At 39.5% G+C, this 17,715-nt stretch overlaps 1 protein-coding gene and 1 long non-coding RNA gene across 9 annotated transcripts in view; one reads left to right on the forward strand and one right to left on the reverse strand.

Moving 5' to 3' along the window:
* PDE7A (phosphodiesterase 7A) overlaps positions 1-17,715 on the forward strand; it is a 600,339-nt gene that overhangs the window by 449,552 nt on the left and 133,072 nt on the right. The gene's annotated exons all lie outside the window — the stretch shown is intronic.
* The window catches only part of LOC145510985 (uncharacterized), a 117,063-nt gene that overhangs the window by 78,780 nt on the left and 20,568 nt on the right, over positions 1-17,715 (reverse strand). For 2 of the 6 annotated variants that reach the window (XR_014057349.1, XR_014057353.1), the window contains exons 2-3: positions 13,783-13,930; positions 12,588-12,669 (exon numbers count right to left, since the gene is read on the reverse strand). This is a non-coding gene — a long non-coding RNA (uncharacterized LOC145510985). Of the gene's footprint in view, positions 1-3,791; positions 4,108-10,114; positions 10,826-12,200; positions 12,670-13,782; positions 13,931-14,670; positions 14,794-17,715 lie in introns of those variants that run through there. The other 4 variants (XR_014057351.1, XR_014057352.1, XR_014057350.1 and 1 more) reach the window with 4 other exon arrangements.

Consider the following 17,715-nt stretch of genomic DNA (forward strand, 5'->3'; position numbering starts at 1 on the left):
AAAATCTGCCTGCCATTGCCTGGTTAACTTTTGCCCTTCCTGTGCATGTCATATTAAACCATGCATGCATATGTGCTCAGTCATGTCCGACTCTTTGCGACGACATGGACTGCAGGCCACCAGACTCCTCTATCCATGGGATTTCCCAGGCAAGAATACAGGAGCAGGGACCTCCCTGGTGGTCTGGTGGTTAAGACTTTGTGCTCCCAATGCAGGGGGCCAGGGTTTGATCCCTGGTCAGGGAACTAGATCCCACATGCCACAACTAACAGTCTGCACGTCTCAATTTAAGATCCCACATACTGCAACTAAGACCTGGCATAACCAAATAAATAAATAAATATTAAGAACAGTGGAGCAGGTTGCTGTTTCCTCCTCCAGGGTATCTTCCCAACCAAAGGATGGAACCTGAGTCTCCTGCGGCTCCTGCATTGACAGGCGGATTCTTTACCACGGAGTCACCTGGGAAGCCCCCATATAAACCCATAAGATTGACCAAAGTTAGACTCAAGTATTAAAATAAGAGAAAATATATTAGTTAATTTAACATATACAAATTTATTATTTACCATAATCACACTAAAATATAAATTTTAAGTAGAGTACAAATAATGATTGTAGCAATACCACATTTATAAAACTTCACAGTGTACAAAAACATTTTCACAGACATTATTAATATCCATTAATTAAATCAACAAATATTTATTGGAAATTATATTTTAGGTGTTTGTGCCTGGAGAGGATAGTATAAAATACAACATGGTTCTTATATTCTCAGAACTCACCGTTTAGTGGAGGAAGTTAATACGTTAGGAATTTATTAAGAAATAATTAATAAATTCCACTTGTGATAAGTGCCATGATGGGGCTTTCCTGGTAAGGAATCTGCCTGCAGAAGCACCCAGGTTCATTTCCTGGGTCAGGAAGATCCCCTGGAGAAGGGAATGGCTGCCCACACCAGTATTCTTGCTTGGAGAATTCCATGGAGAGAGGAGCCTGGCAAGCTACAGTCCATGGGGTTGCAAGGAGTTGGACACAACTGAGTGACTAACACTTTCACACTTTCAAGTGCCATGATGGAGAGTCTCCAGCAGGGAAACCTGACCTGTACTAGGGGGTTGGAGAAAGTTTCCCCGAGGAAGTGACAGGAAGGTTGAGACCTGAAGAATGAATGAGTCAATGTTAGCAAAGAGGAGCATGAGCTCTAGAAGCCAAGGAAATAGCTGGGTAAGGACGTGAGTTTGCAAGGGGTGCTGTATGTTCTAGGAAGTGATGAGAGGGCACTAGGGTGGCTGGGCATCCAGACCCCAGAGACAAGTCATGTAAGGAAAGAACAGGCTGGGAGACTAGTGCTCACAACGTGCTGAGTTTAGAAGACTACCAGATTCTGAGAATTTGATCACAGGACCTTGTAAATTAATACAGACTGGCAGATAGTGCAGAGCAAAGCCAGGCTCTAATGACAAGTGGGTTCCCTGTGGTTTTATTTAGTCACATTAAGGAAAGCTGAATGTCCCATGTCACCCCAGCTGGCTACAGACCACAGCAGCTAACAGCTGTAGAAGGGTTACCTTGGCTCTCTGAGTATCTAAATGACCTCAGAGAGTAGACGGGGTATCGATGGTTAACAGTCAAGCTTTCTCACGTTAATTCCAATTCTGACTCACAGCTTTATGACTGTGGGCAAACCTCTACTTACTCTGAGCTTTTGCTCTTTTGTTTACAGAATGGAGATCATGTTTCCCTCGCCTCATTATTGTGAGGATTAATAAAAGAGAGCACTTCACAATGATAAAATAAATGCTCAATGTTTATAGCTTTACGATTCTGACTTATGCCATATTTTCCTTAGTGAAAGTCTTAAGTAATATTTTATTCGAAAAGGTTTTAGGATGCTGTCTTTACAATGCTTCAAAGGCAGCTTGGTGTAATAGGACACCTGAAGTCAAATGCCAGTCCTAGTGCTTTCTAGCTGGGTGACAATGAGAAGACTGAGCCTCAGTTTCTTCATCTGCTCATTGGGGGCAGTACTTTATACCTCTATTGTTATTTTATGTGTTAAATGATATAACATTGGTGACTCTGTATAGTGTCTATTACATAGCACATCTGCAGTAAATGATTGTGCCCTACTTCTAGCTCCAAGGAGAAAAAAAATTTCTGTGCTGCATTCAAGAAAGCAGGGTAGACTAGTGCTTCACAGACATCATGCATGCACAGGAAACACTTGGGAAATTTCTAAGATGCAGATTTTTATTTGGTAGATCTAGGATGATACCCAAGAATAAGTGTTTCTATTGATAACAAGCTCCCAGATGATGCTGTCCCAGCTCGTGCATAGCCCACAGTGTAAATGTCAAGAGTCTAGATGATCTTCCTAGTTTACTAACATCATCAAATTGCTATCCCCATCAGAATACGTTAGCTAATACTGGGAGGTATCCTGGTAGGTCTCCATGCTTCCTGAAAAAAGAAAGTAACATTTTAGGACTTCCTATTGTTTGATTGTGATGGACAGGGAAGCCTGGCGTGCTACAGTCCATGGGGTTGCAAAGAATCGGACATGACTGAGCGATTGAACTGATGATTGTTTGATTTCATTTACATTTGTTGCTACAGAAGTAAGAAACTTATGCCTATGAAATCTAAGTAAGATAAAAAAAATCGAGCAAGAATCATCCTTTTGTTTTTTAAAAAAAATGTTTTTTTATGTGGACCATTAAGCCTCTTTATCGAATCTGTTACAATATTGCTTTTGTTTTAGGTTTCAGTTTTCTGGTTGTGAGGCATATGGGATCTTAGCTCCCCTACCAGGTATTGAACCCACGCCCTCTGCACTGGAAGGCAAAATCTTAACCACTGGACCACCAGGGGAGTCCCAGAATCATTCTTAATATACAGGTTTGCTGATCACTCCTTTGGAGGGTCTTTCAGGAATGCTTCCCAGTGGTTTCCCAGTGGTAAAGAACCCGCCTACCAATGCAGCATACTCAGGTTCGATCCCTGGGATAGAAAAATCCCCTGGAGAAGGAAATGGCAACTCACTCCAGTATTCTTGCCTGCAAAATCCCATGGACAGAGGAGACTGGCGGGCTACAGTCCAAGAGGCCCCAAAAGAGTCAGGCACGACTTAGCAACTAAACAACAGGAATGCTAAGAAAAAATAAATATGAGCAAAAGCAAGCCTATTGCAAGGAAAAACAAAGTTTGTCTTTATTTCAACTAAAACAGTTATTATGGGAGCCAAGAAATTAAATATGGCAGAGAAGGCAACAAAGGACAAAATCCTCTTCTTTTGTACTTTGGTAAAATATATGTAAACTAAAATTTACCATTTTAATAATTTTAAAGTAGAATTTCACTGGCATTCAGTATATTCACTTTGTCATGCAGCCATCATCACTCTTTATCTGCAGAACTTTTTCATCATCCCAAACAGAAACTGTACTCATGAAATAATAACTCCCCATGCTCCCTCTGTTAGCCCAGATAACCACTGTTCATACTTTCTGACTCCATAAATATGACTATTTGGGGTTCCTCATACAGGTGAAATCATACTATATTTATCTTTTTGTGTCTGGTAGCTCAGCTGGTAAAGAATCTGCCTGCAATACAGGAGACCTGGGTTGGGAAGAATCCCTGGAGAAGGGAATGGCTACCCACTCCAGTATTCTGGCCTGGAGAATTCGGTGGACTACAGTCCATGGGGTCGCAAAGAGTTGGACACAACTGAGTGACTCTCTTTATTTCATTTAGCATAAAGTCTTTAAGGTTCATCCATGTTGTAGCATGTATCAGAATTTTATTTCTCTTTAAAGCTGAATAACATCCCATTTGTCTGTATGTATTTGCCACATTTTTGTGTATTCCTTTTACCCACTAATGAACTTTGGGGTTATCTCTACCTTTTGGCTATTGTGTATAATGTTGCTATGAGCACTGATGTACAGATATCTTTTTAAGTCTAGCTTTCAGTTCTGATGGGTATATACCCAGAATGGGATTTCTGGGTCATATAGTAATTCTATGGTTAATTTTTTGAGGAACCACCATACACTGGCTGCACCATTTTCCATTTTCCATCAGGAATGCCTGTCATTTCTGAAAAAGAAGAAAAATCATGGTTTTCAATAAGGAATCATTTTTTTAAAGGTGCTATGGGACCATAACTCCCTCCTAAAATGCACTCCCTTTTAGAGTCTCTGGTAAGACATGGGAGCTGATTTTACTGAGCTATTATTTGCTGCATATTTTCCCCAAAAGTTTATTTTATTTTTGTTGCTCCTGATTCTTCAAAGGATATCCTTTTGACAAGGAAGAGAGTGTACTGTAGCAGAAAGAAAAAGACATTTTCAGTGCTGTATCAGAAAGAACAGAGATTTGGGGCTGTATACTGTGGGTTCTAATCCTGACTCTGCCCCATCCTGCATGTGTTTTTTTAATGTCACTAAGCCACTGTACACCAGTTTCCTCAAATGTAAACTAGAACAATTAAAATGCCTCCCCCAGGAAGTGGAGGGCTTCCCTGGTGGCTCAGTGGTAAAAAATCCGCCTGCCAATGCAGGAGACACGGATTCCACCCCTAGATAGGGAAGATGATCTGGAGGAGGAAATGGCAATCTGCTCCAGTATTCTTGCGTGGGAAATCCCATGGGCAGAGGAGCCTGGTGGGCTGAAGTCCACAGGATCACAAAAGAGTCAGACACAACTTAACAACTAAACACTGATAAGGAGGCCAAATGAGATCAGGCATGTCATTGATTTTCATAGAAGAACTGAACCCCAAGGCAACACCTCCCAACTCACACACCACAGAGTAACCTTCAGTAGAGCAACTCCCCTTCTATTTGTTTTGCATATTAGGTTTCCCTGTGAGACTGGCTGGAGGAATTAGCTCTAACAAATTGAAAACCACCAAAATACATGGACCTTGCTTTCTCTCTCATTTTTTTCTTGTTATGTAGTTTTAACTGTTTTTGCTCTCTCCTGGCATCTTCATGCATGCCCATCTCCTCTCTAATGGAAAGAAAGTGGAACCAAGCAACTCTTCATTTAACCCCTCCTGCTTCACCCAAATAATTTGCTGTTTTTCTATTTTCTTTCATTGCTAAATTCTCATAGAGATTGATCCTACTTTCTGCTTCTGTTTTTTCTCCATTGATCTCCTTTTAGTTCCTTATTATATGAATTCTGGCCCGAGGACTACACTGCAACTATGTACTTAAACTCAACCTCTCACTAAATTCCATTCCCATTCTCTTAGCAGCTTTTGAAATAGTTTACTCCCCGCTTTCTTCCTCAAAACCCCTTTATTCCTGGTGTTAAGAGAAATGGTGAGATTCTGGTGTACCCCCTTCTTCTCTGGCAGCTGCTTTCTGGACATCTCCAGTCCCAAGACAGTGGCGGGTCCCCAAGGATCACCTGTCAGCCACTCGCTCCATACCCTGCCCCAACTGTCCCTCTGAAATCTTGTCCATCTTCATGGCTTCAGCTGTCACGATATGATGACCCAGTGTGTAACTAGGACCACTCCTCGGCTCCAGTTCCCTGGCTTCAGTGACCTGTTGGACATTTCATGTCACATGTCTGGCCACCAGTGATATTATTAATTGAATCATTAACCTGGTCCTCAAGTACATCCCCCTCAGACTTCCTATTTATGTTATGGCATCAGCAATCTGACTGCTCTGAGATTTAACATCCCCCTCATGTCTGGAAAAGGTCAGTTTTCATTCCAATCCCAAAGAAAGGCAATGCCAAAGAATGCTCAAACTACCACACAATTGCACTCATCTCACATGCTAGTAAAGTAATGCTCAAAATTCTCCAAGCCAGGCTTCAGCAATACGTGAACTGTGAACTTCCAGATGTTCAAGCTGGTTTTAGAGAAGGCAGAGGAACCAGAGATCAAATTGCCAACATCTGCTGGATCATCGAAAAAGCAAGAGAGCACCAGAAAAACATCTATTTCTACTTTATTGACTATGCCAAAGCCTTTGACTGTGTGGATCACAATAAACTGTGGACAGTTCTGAAAGAGATGGGAATACCAGACCATCTGACCTGTCTCTTGAGAAACCTGTATGCAGGTCAGGAAGCAACAGTTAGAGCTAGACATGGAACAACAGACTGGTTCCAAATAGGAAAAGGAGTACGTCAAGGCTGTATATTGTCACCCTGCTTATTTAACTTATATGCAGAGTACATCATGAGAAACGCTGGGCTGGAAGAAACACAAGCTGGAATCAAGATTGCTAGGAGAAATATCAATACCCTCAGCTATGCAGATGACACCACCCTTATGGCAGAAAGTGAAGAAGAACTAAAGAGCCTCTTGATGAAAGTGAAAGAGGAGAGTGAAAAAGTTGGCCTAAAGCTCAACGTTCAGAAAACTAAGATCATGGCATCTGGTCCCATCACTTCATGGCAAATAGATGGGGAAACAGTGGAAACAGTGTCAGACTTTATTTTTTTGGACTCCAAAATCACTGCAGATGGTGATCGCAGCCATGAAATTAAAAGACGCTTACTCCTTGGAAGGAAGGTTATGGCCAACCTCGATAGCATATTTAAAAGCAGAGACATTACTTTGCCAACAAAAGTCCGTCTAGTCAAGGCTGTGGTTTTTCCAGTGGTCATGTATGGATGTGAGATTTGGATGGTGAAGAAAGCTGAGTGCCGCAGAATTGATGCTTTTGAACTGTGGTGTTGGAGAAGACTCTTGAGAGTCCCTTGGACTGCAAGAAGATCCAACCAGTCCATCCTAAAGGAGATCAGTCCTTGTTGTCCATTGGAAGGACTGATGTTGAAGCTGAAACTCCAATACTTTGGCCACCTCATGCGAAGAGTTGACTCATTGGAAAAGACCCTAATGCTGGGAAGGATTGGGGGCAGGAGGAGAAGGGGACGACAGAGGATGAGATGGTTGGATGGCATCACCGACTCGATGGACATGGGTTTGGGTAAAGTCCAGGAGTTGGTGATGGACAGAGAGGCCTGGTGTGCTGCGATTCATGGGGTGGCAAAGAGTCGGACACGACTGCGTGACTGAACTGAACTGAATTGAACATGTGTGCATGCATGCTAAGTCACTTCAGTTGTGTCCGACTCTTTTGAGATGCTATGGAATTATAGCCCACTAGGCTCCTTTGTCCATGGGATTTCCCAGGCAAGAATACTAGAGTGGGTTGCCATTTCTTTCTCCAGGGGATCTTCCCAACCCAGGGATCGAACCCATGTCTCCTTCATTGTAAGTGAATTCTCTACCTCTGAGCCTCCAGGGAAGCCCCTAACACCCCCCTCGTGCTTGATAATTCCTTGTCCTCATCTCTCTTCTCCCATATCTGATCGGCCACAAACTTCCATTGACTCTTATACTTCAGTGCCTTAGAAATGTCTTCCTCCTTCTTCAGTCTGTCCACTAACATTCTAGTCTGAAAGTTTACTCCCCGAAGAGGTCCTCAAAGACTTACCTTCAGTGTCTGTCTTCCATCAGCTTCTCCCATGTACCATTTCTCTACTTGTGTCAATTTCCTTTTCCAAACCTTTCATTTCTCCTTTCACCTCTAAATACAATCCAAGCTCCTTCATCTAGTGCTCTGTGCCTTCTATAATCTGACCTCAACTTACTTTTCAAAACTCATTTTCTGTCTCCCTTAAGTTGTAACTTAACTTTGGTAAAATACATAACCTCACAGAATTCTAAGAAGAGAGAGTGCTGTAAGTTTATTTTAAATTAAAAAAGCCTAACTCTGGTCTGTTTGGCTACTGCATAGGAGTCAGGGTCATGCTCAGGTTTGCCTTCTCTGAGTGTGAATAGAGGAGTTTTCTACACTGGAAGTACAGGCAAGGAAAAAGTTATTTCTAATACTAAGAAAATTGCTAAGCCAGTGCCTATACCAAGAAAAGGATGGGGGAATGACTTTACCCCCTTCCCTTGATCTGCCCTAATTTTCATACATCTTTCTGTAATGTATATGGCCGTAAATGGTCACTTGAAGCCTCCTCAATCTTTTGCAAACATAGTCTCTAATCTCCTCCCTCACCTCCATAGGGTGCAGATCAGAAGCCCCTGCCTTCTGAGATATCCTGGAGCAATCGCTGAAGGTCTGTATAGAGATGGTTCCTGTGCTGGACATTCACCTTGGCCAAATGACAACTAAATTAAGTTTATTTTGAGGCTCAAAAATACGATAACTATACTAGAAATATTAGAAACTAAAAATTAATATCCTTTACCAATAGGACCAGTCCAATATTTTGACTCTCTGATCAATTATTAGGATGAATAAAGGACCCTACTGTGTATACAAAGCCAAAAGAACATTAGTTACGACAACTCACTTTTACTTCCCTGTTGACCAAGATATTTTGTATTCTATATTGTCCTAAGTAAAAGCTCAAGTAAGTCTATATGAAGAACTGTTTTAAGAGAATGGGAGAAATGGAGTGAATCCAATAAACAGGTAAAGACCTTAATATTAAAATTGATTTGTCAACAAATAAGAAAGAACATGGAAGTGTCTTAGTGTTGTGTAAGAGAGAAATTCTGTTATCTAAAGATATGCTGTAGAGCAACAAAGTTAAACTTCCTCACTTTTCTTTTTTATAGCTTTATTGAGATATACTTCATATATCAGTACCATAAAATTTACCCATTTAAAGTTTATAGCTCAGTGGTTTTCATATAGTCACATAGGTGTGCAACCATTGCCAGAATGTAATTATAAAACATTTCTGTGGGCTGGCAGAAGCCTGATACCCTAGTCCCTGACACCATTAATCTACTTTCTGTCTCTGATATGCCTGTTCTAGACATTTCTCATACATGGAATCATATATTTTTAAGTTTTATCCATGTTATAGCTCATGTCAGTATCTTATTTCTTTTTATGGTTGAATAATACTCCATTGTGTGGACATGCTACATTCTATTTATCCAGTGATGGACATTTAGGTTGCTTCTACTTCTTGGCAATGATTAACAATGCGGCTAAGAACATTCATTTTGGTGTAGACATATGTTTTCATTTCTCTTATATGTATACCCTTGTAGAATTACTAGGTCATAAACTAACACATATTAAATGCTATATGATATACATAAATATATATAAAGGATATATTTAAAAACCGTACCTAAGATATATTAAATATATTAACTCTGTGTTTAATATTTTTAGGAACTGCTATTTTTCAAAATGGCTGCACCATTTTACATTCCCATCAGCAGTATACTAGGTTTCCAATTTCTCTACATTCTTGCCAACACTTGTTATTGCCTGTCTTTTTTAACGATCCTAGTGAGTTTAATGTAGTATCTCATTGTAGTTTTGAATCATCCTTATTTTTACAAGAGGAAACTGAAGTCTTGAGTTTCATACTTTGTTTCCCAGCTAGTCATGGGCAAAATCGGATCTACCGAGCTGTGTTGTCTTGGAGAGAGGTATGAGAAAACACCTAGGTAATTGTTAGTTACTGGGAGGTAGCGATTTAGGAAAGGAAGCTCGGAAAGACTATTAACCTTTTTCTTTATGTTCATCTATTGTTAAAATGAGCATTTTAGGTATAAGTATTACTTTAATAATTAAAACTATAAGAAAACAAACATAGTCAAAGCTATGGTTTTTCCGTACATCCATAGTCATGGGCAGAGTGAAAGTTAGCATGTAAACAAGGCCGAGTGGCAAAGAATTGATGCTTTTGAATTGTGGCACTGGAGAAGACTCTTGAGAGTCCTTTGGACTGCAAGGAGATCAAACTGCAAGGAGATCCTAAAGGAAATCAACCCTGAATATTCACTGGAAGGACTGATGTTGAAGCTGAATCTCCAATACTTTGGCCACCTGATGCAAAGAGCTGACTCACTGGAAAAGACCCTCATGCTGGGAAAGATTGAAGGCAAAGGAGAAGGGGGTGACAGAGGATGAGATGGTTGGATGGCATCACCAACTCAATGGACATGAGTTTGAGCAAATTCTGGGAGATAGTGAAGGACAGGGAAGCCTGGCATGCTTCTCTTGCAGTCCATGAGGTCTCAGAATTGGACATGACTTAGCGTCTAAACAGCACCAACATAAGAAAACAAAATGAGAAAACACATGACTTCTGATTTCCAGTTCTTCTTTTAATTCTCTGGGGGTTTGAGTTAAAGTCTTTTTGTGCACAAGGATTACCAATATACATATATAAATCATATGATACTGATATCAGATAATACATTTAAATTATTAAACATGTAAAAACTTGTAACATGTAAAAACTTACCTAAAATACTGGCAAGGTCACACTTGGCCAATTAGAACCTGAGTATTCTGTGGCAAGCGTTAACACAGTGGCTGATGATTTGCTGGAGCATTTGAATAAAAGTGTTACACTATTACTATTTTCAGATTATGGAGCATTTGCCTGTAAGAAATTTGTTTTTTGTGTGTGATTAAAATGCAGTAGAGAGACAATGGGTTCTCCTCTTAATTCTTGAACACAGTCTAATAAACAGAAAAGACTCATGACTTGATCAGCTCGAGTAAGCCCCGGGTGGTGCCGTTTGGCAGATTGCCGCCATCCTTCTGGAGGCTGATCTTTCTGACCTGGTACAACAGTCTCCAGAAAATCACTCATACTGGCTTAGCAGCTCACAAACTTCTGTTGAGTCATTCTTCCAACACAAAGAACACGATGTGTGTGTTCAGTCACTAACTCATGTCCAACTCTGTAGCCCTCCAGGCTGCCCTGTCCATGGGATTTTCCAGGCAAGAATGCTGATTGCCGTTTCCTCCTCCAGGGGACCTTCCCCATGCGCGGATCGAAGCTGCATCTCCTGTATTGGCAGGCAGATTCTTTACCACAGCAACCAGGGAAGTACACAACCATTTTAACTAATTTCAAATACTTAATGGCAGTAAAAATAACATGTGGATTAAATATAGTTTCTCAAGTGGATAAAATTTGTGAAAAAAATTTTTTAATGAAGTGTAATGCAACTTCTGTATATCCTCTGAAAACTTTTTTAATTTGATATTTTTTATATATCCATGTTGCATTAGGGTGTGCAGAAAACATGACAGTTGCAATCTGTTTCCCATCACTGGATTTTCTAAGTGCTTCGTCGTGCTCCTTTACAGTTTGAGGAAAACTGTCGAGTTTTGTTTTGCTTTTTAAGCAGAGTTCAAGCAAAAGAGAGAGAAGCAGCCAGAGCAGGATTCTAGCAGTGTCTCAATCCAGTTACTATTATTAATCAACTATATCCTACCTGTAAGATTTATACTGGAGAATGAAAACCTGATAGTAAATACTCCAGAAAAAAAGGATTTAATTCCAGAATGAAAAGATAAAAATTCAAGCAGTGGTAAAAGTAGAAGAGAGTTTCTTCAAGCCTTTCCTGCAACACCATTACCCTTCATTATGAAGGTCAGTCAATCAGAAACCCAAAGTGAAGAGCACTGTTGAGGGCTTTGGGCAGGTATTTGGGAGATAGGATCAGAAACTCCCAGATCTCAGAAGGATAACAAGGAATGTAAATTCCAGAGGCAAGAATCTACTGCTAACAATGTGCCTTTGCTTGCCCCGGAAATTCAGACCTTTGGAATGAAGAGTAAGAATTAACTAATCATCCTAACAAGAATTTATAGAGGTAGCACCAAGAAAACTGGTTCCAGGACACTGTAATAATCTATGGCTTGACATGTCACTAACACTAGTTTCACTTTCCAAGGAGCTGAATTTGTGCATACACTTGAGATGAGGAGTAGGCTTCCCTAGACAGAAGCCTGCTTATATAGGTAGGAAAGACAATTCAGTTCAATAATCCATTGAATACCTTAGGCATATGTTTTGGACTTATGTCATTTAGAGAAAATTCCTCTAATATAAATGGAAGAATTAAAAAAAAAATTCTGGTGGCAAAAAACCCTCAAAAGTAAGTTTTAAAAAATGTTTAGCATTAATATCCCTCCAATGTGCTGTGTTCAGTCGTGTCCAACTCTGCAACTCCATGAACTGTAGCCCACCAGGCTCCTCTGTCCTTGAAATGCTCCAGGCTAGAATACTGGGGTAGATTGCCGTTTCCTTCTCCAGGGGGTCTTCCTGACCCAGGGATCAAACCCACGTCTCCTGCATTGCAGGAGGATTCTTTACCATCTGAGCCACCAGGGAAACCCCTTCCCATAAGTAATCTCATCTAAACCATCATATCCACTAACAGAAAATATGTTTTTATTTTTATAAAAGATATATCTTACTCCTTGCCTAGCTTATAGCACCTTGACTATTTTTACCTTTTCTAACTAACTTCATTTTTATTTGATTAGCCCATTGTGTCAGATGCCAGAGATCAACTTGACTCAGATCATCTCATTTCATTCAGAGGCAGGTACAAGTTTTGTACAGATGAAAGCTTACATAATTGGGGGCCCTTCTTTAAAGAAAAGGATACAAAATTATGACTGCAAAAGTAGGTTAAAAGTTAGGATGATAATAGAAATTACAATAAGTTAAAAACATTCTAATGCTGATGAATACTGTAAATAATACAAACTCAGAAAAATTACATGCTATTTTAAATAATTAACTGCATAACATACTATTATCATACTTTTCTTCCACTTGTTTTGGCTTAATGCTCTTCAGTATCTTCTTTATGCAACAGTTTTGTAATATCATCTTCTGTAAAGAAAATAAAAAAGTAATTCAGTCTTTCTTGCAGTAGTTGATCAAGATTTGTTTCATATTTTGAGACTAGGGAATGTCTAGTCTAGAGACTAGGGAATCTTCACAACCTCATACACAGGCATACTTGCTGTTTTTGATACTGCTACAAGTTTGTGCCTTAAAGTCTACAGAATCTTGATCAATTCTGTTTCACACAATTCCCATTGCAAAAGAAAGACCTATATGATGTGTTGATAATTGTATGTGCTACCTCATCATCTATGTTCCAACTGGAAAGCCATGGTTTTGCCTAGACTTGGATGCAAACTGAATCTTCCACTTACGGATTTATACATCTGATGACTGGAAGAATTTCCCATATGCTAGCTTAGGACATTTCAAACATGTTTCTCCACCACTTACTCACACAGTCTTGGTCAGAGGTGTGATAGGACCCATTCGTGTTGTATAAACCTTGGCTTTGCAGCTTTATGTCATGTGCCAGGTGGGTCAACATAGTGGGAGTTACAAGCTTTCCTGGAAGCTGTTCCTTCACCAGGACACCTGGCTATAACTTAACTTGTCACAGAATTGATGGCAAACTACATAAAGATACCCTCTGAGACTTTAACTGTATCACCAATTTAGCTTCCGCTTACCAGGATCCTTACTATCTGTAGCTCCTCTAACACAACACAGGGACAAACCTTCACGGGGCAAGTCAAAGGAGCAAGAGAGTCTTGCTAACTGAGAGTAGCTTAAATATCTCTCATTTCACAAATTTTGCAAAAACATGTGGCACATGAACACATTGCTTAATCCTTTCCCAAAGCCTTGGAAAGAGCTACACAAAAAGAAGACCTGAAACTTCAGCGTCCCCTACTTTAGTCCATCTGCTCCTAAGCCCACCTTATCTCACGTATGGATGCTCACCCTGTGAGCCACATATGGAAAAGCACATCGCCACACAGAAGTAAATCATAATTTAAAGGAAGTCTGCTTCTCTGGAGGAAAAAATTTCCTTCCTATATCATAGTGAATAAACTTTACAACTAACTGAAGCCATATTCCTCCGAGACTTCAGGGATTTTCAAGATTTTCTGGGGACAGTAAAGGGAAATTACCTACTTGAGAGAAGAAGGAACGAATATTAATGGAAATGAGGCCCAGGTTCAATCAGGGAGAATCTTCTGAGTGCCAGCTCAGTCATCCTGCCTGCAGCGCTGGCCCAGGGCTGTTATTACAGGTGTGTGACAGGCAAGGCACCAGGTGGGGCCTGGAAGAAAAGAGGCCCCAACAGAGAAAATGGGAAATATGAAAGATGAACTGTGATATCTCTGGAGTTAATACCTGGGGCAGGTTTACCTGGCGCCCTAAAAGAAATCCAGAGGCAGACTCTGAGGCCATCCCAGCAGGTTGATACAACCAGAAGGAAAACAGCCAACATTTAGAAAAGTGTTTTAGCTCCCTACAATAAAATTTACCCCTCCAGATTAGATCAAGACTTATTTGCACCCGAAGGCAGGAGTGATGAGATGACTTCTTAGGGCATTCATCATCAATTTATGACACCATATGAAAGAAGGATGAAAATTTATTCTCAAAGAAAGATGAATGACAGACATGTAGATTTGAAAACTATCCTTTTAATGTTCTCTATAAATCTTATTGTCTATTATTAACCTTTCAGTATAACTTTCCCACTTGAGAAAACAGAAAAGAAGCAGTGAGATGGTTTTAAATGTGCCTTAAAAATACCATAGAAAAATCACCAAAACATTATCCTCTACTGTATTTTCTTTAGGTTCTTCTCAATTAATTTTTCCATTTTATTTGAATAGGAATCTAACAGAATTTTTCCAAGTATGCTTAAGTAATATATAACATCTGAATTCATAAGAGACAATTAAGCTAGGAAAACTAACATTTCTTTCACAGCAGCTCTCTAGATAAAAATTATGTCTTTAATGATCCTTAGAACACTAAATTAGAAAAATCATGGGACCTCAACTGTACCTAATACTTTCATTTCCTAGGAGATTTGACCTCCTGACAAGTTCAAGCTTTCCTTTCCTTTTTATTTCTCCTTTGTAACTGTAACACTCTTGACAATTTTCTCACGTTCATTGTCCTGATGATGTCACATCTTCCATGGCAACGCTTTGTCAGTCTGTTGTAAATAAGCTACGAAATTCTTGGCTGCCTTTAAAAAAATTTAATATGCTTCCTTAAAATGTCAGATATTATATCTCTTTATTTTCCCACAAAATTGAATGAAATATTGGGGGCAGGATACCTTAAAATATGAGAAGACAAAATTGAGGCCAAACTGGGAAGGTCCGATAACATGCTAGAGATTTCAGTAATCAGTGCTAAGATTATGTAATGACAACGCTCTCTTCTCTGGCCCTTCACACTTAATGTTTATGAACACCGGCTTAGTTAAATGTCAGCCACAGATGTAAACAGCAACAGTGGCTTTTGGCAAATGAGCTTTTAAATAATGCCATTATCTTAAGAAAGGCGATCTGAAATTGCAGCTACATAAATATATATTTACGTATCAACAAGACTGGAGAGTAACGTAAAAATGGAAAGAACTGGAATGCTTCAGGAGTGAGAGCATAATTTTTTTTTTTTTTTTGAAGAGAGGAAATTTAATATAATGAATACTGGAGTGGGTTGCCTTGCCCTTCTCCTAGAGATCTTCCTGACCCAGGGATCGAACCCATGTCTCTTAACCTCTCCTGCCTTGGCAAGTGAGTCCTTTACTCCTAGTGGCACCTGGGAAGTCCCAGTGAATAATTAACTAGGTACAAAGTAGTCTGAAAGGAGTTACCATCCCTGGTGCGAGAGAGTAATTTTTTTTTCAAAGAAGTTTTTAATTTCATTGTTCACTCAGCATCTCCATAACAATGATTTGAATAATGGACACATGAGTTGGTTAGTAAAAGAGAGTCTATAGTCTGGCTCTGCTGGCTGGAACTTCTCAGTTCTGGAGGCCAAAAAGACAGTAAGTGCTATCAAAAGAAAGACTAAATCTGAGAATTTATTTCCATACTTCAGTGTGAAGGAAGCAGTAACAGAAATCATTTTATTAGCATAACACCTCTCAAGACGAAGAGCTAGACAATAAACAGCTGAGTCCTCTCCTTCCACCTGCTCCAGAGGTTTCTTTTCACTTGTCAGCTCTGAACGTTCTCCTACTGCTAGTGACAGTTTTCTGTGACAGAGGCTGTGCTGTGTGCTGTGCTTAGTCACTCAGTCGTGTCCAACTCTTTGAAACCCTTTTGGAATGGGGCCCACCAGGCTCCTCTGTCCATGGGATTCTCCAGGCAAGAATACTGGAGGGGGTTGCCATTTCTTCCTCCAGGGGATTTTCCCAACCGAGCGATCGAAACTGGGCCTTAATTCTAAGTTTTAGAGAGTCATCCGCAAACTCAAGGATTTTGTGAGACTTGGTAAATTTACAAGAGAAGATGGACATCTGGTAAATATGATTAACTTCCAGGGATAACTCTCTGTAGCCTCAGTGCAAATGATGTACATAAACTTATGTAAATTTCAGAATGGCTTCCCTGGTGGCTCAGTGGTAAAGAATCCACCTGCCAAGCAGGAGACACAGGTTTGATCCCTGGGGCAGGAAGATTCCCTGGTGAAGGAAATGGCAACCCTCTCCAATATTCTTGCCTGGGAAATCCCGTGGTCAGAGGAGTCTGGCGGGCTACAATCCATAAGGTCGCAAAAGAGTTGGACATGATTTAAGGACTAAATACACAAAACGCTTTAGGGTAATTATCAGACGCTCCCCCAAAATACTAAACAGTAAGGAATTTGCTATAATTTAAAAAACATGAATGTAAGCAAGTTTACAGGGGAAAAAGCCAGTAAATCTTAAATTCACTTTTTATTCAAATTAAGTCCTAATATTTGTCAATTTATAAAATGCATTTGTTATGGTTATAATGCATTTACACACTGTTTACAATATTATCTTTCACCTAAATTTTTTTCATGTGTTGATTTGCATGAATCAACCTAATCTGTATACTTTTCCATTTTAGTGATTCTATAATCCGTTGTATTGTAAGAGCATCATGTGTTTATCTTGTTTCTTATTGTTTTCAGTTTTCCACTATAGTTGAAAGTGCTAATATAAACACTTTTGTTTAAATATTGCCCCAACCTTTGAAGTTATTTCCTTGTAGCTTATTCTCCAGTATAGAATTATCAGGTCAAAAAAATATGAGTAATGATAGGTATTATAAGTTATGTTTTCTCTGTGTGCTGGACACTGTTTTAGGTATTTCAGATATTACCAGATTTATCCTAAAGATGACCCTATGAGATAGTTATTATTTTTATTATATTTTACCTACAGGGAGACTGGACTGAAAAAACTTGTGTGACTTACCCATGGAAATAGAGAAAACAAGTGAAAAAATAGAAAAAAAATAGAGCCAGAAGTGAACCAGTTCCACACGGCTCCAAAGACCACGCTCATTCTAAAACACAATTCTCAAATGTTGTGACCTCAGGACCCCTTTTTACACTCTTAAAAAATTTTGAGTATTGTTAACTTGACTAATTGTGGTGATCATTTTACAATGAACCCAAATTCCCTGACCAAGTTGAACACTTTGAGACTATGCCCAAAGGTACTGTGGGTAGGTGGTATGGGCTTGTGTATACAAGCTTGGAGATCAAACGTGGCTGGACATGACCCTTGCTTCGCCTTAGGAAATAAATGCTATTCAGAGATGTGACCTGGTTGGAGTCCAAGATCACCAGATGTGAAGGGCAGATAAAGGGATGTTGTACATGTGAAACTAATATGATGTAACATGTCAATTATATCTCAATTTTTTTTTAATTATTGAAGAGGGGGAAAAAAAGAACAAATTTTCCAAATGGTGGAACATTTCATTATGTAATATTTTAAAAATATATCCATTATGCTTATGTGGATCTCTTTAGGATTAAATGTTATTTTCTTTCATGTCTCATAATGAAACAAACTGACAATCACCCCTGATTTATTGAGAAATTTTAAAAGCTTGA

Source organism: Giraffa tippelskirchi, chromosome 6 (genome assembly GCF_054371585.1).
Source record: "Giraffa tippelskirchi isolate mGirTip1 chromosome 6, T2T-mGirTip1v1.2.pri, whole genome shotgun sequence".
NCBI classification, from domain to species: Eukaryota; Metazoa; Chordata; class Mammalia; order Artiodactyla; family Giraffidae; genus Giraffa; species Giraffa tippelskirchi.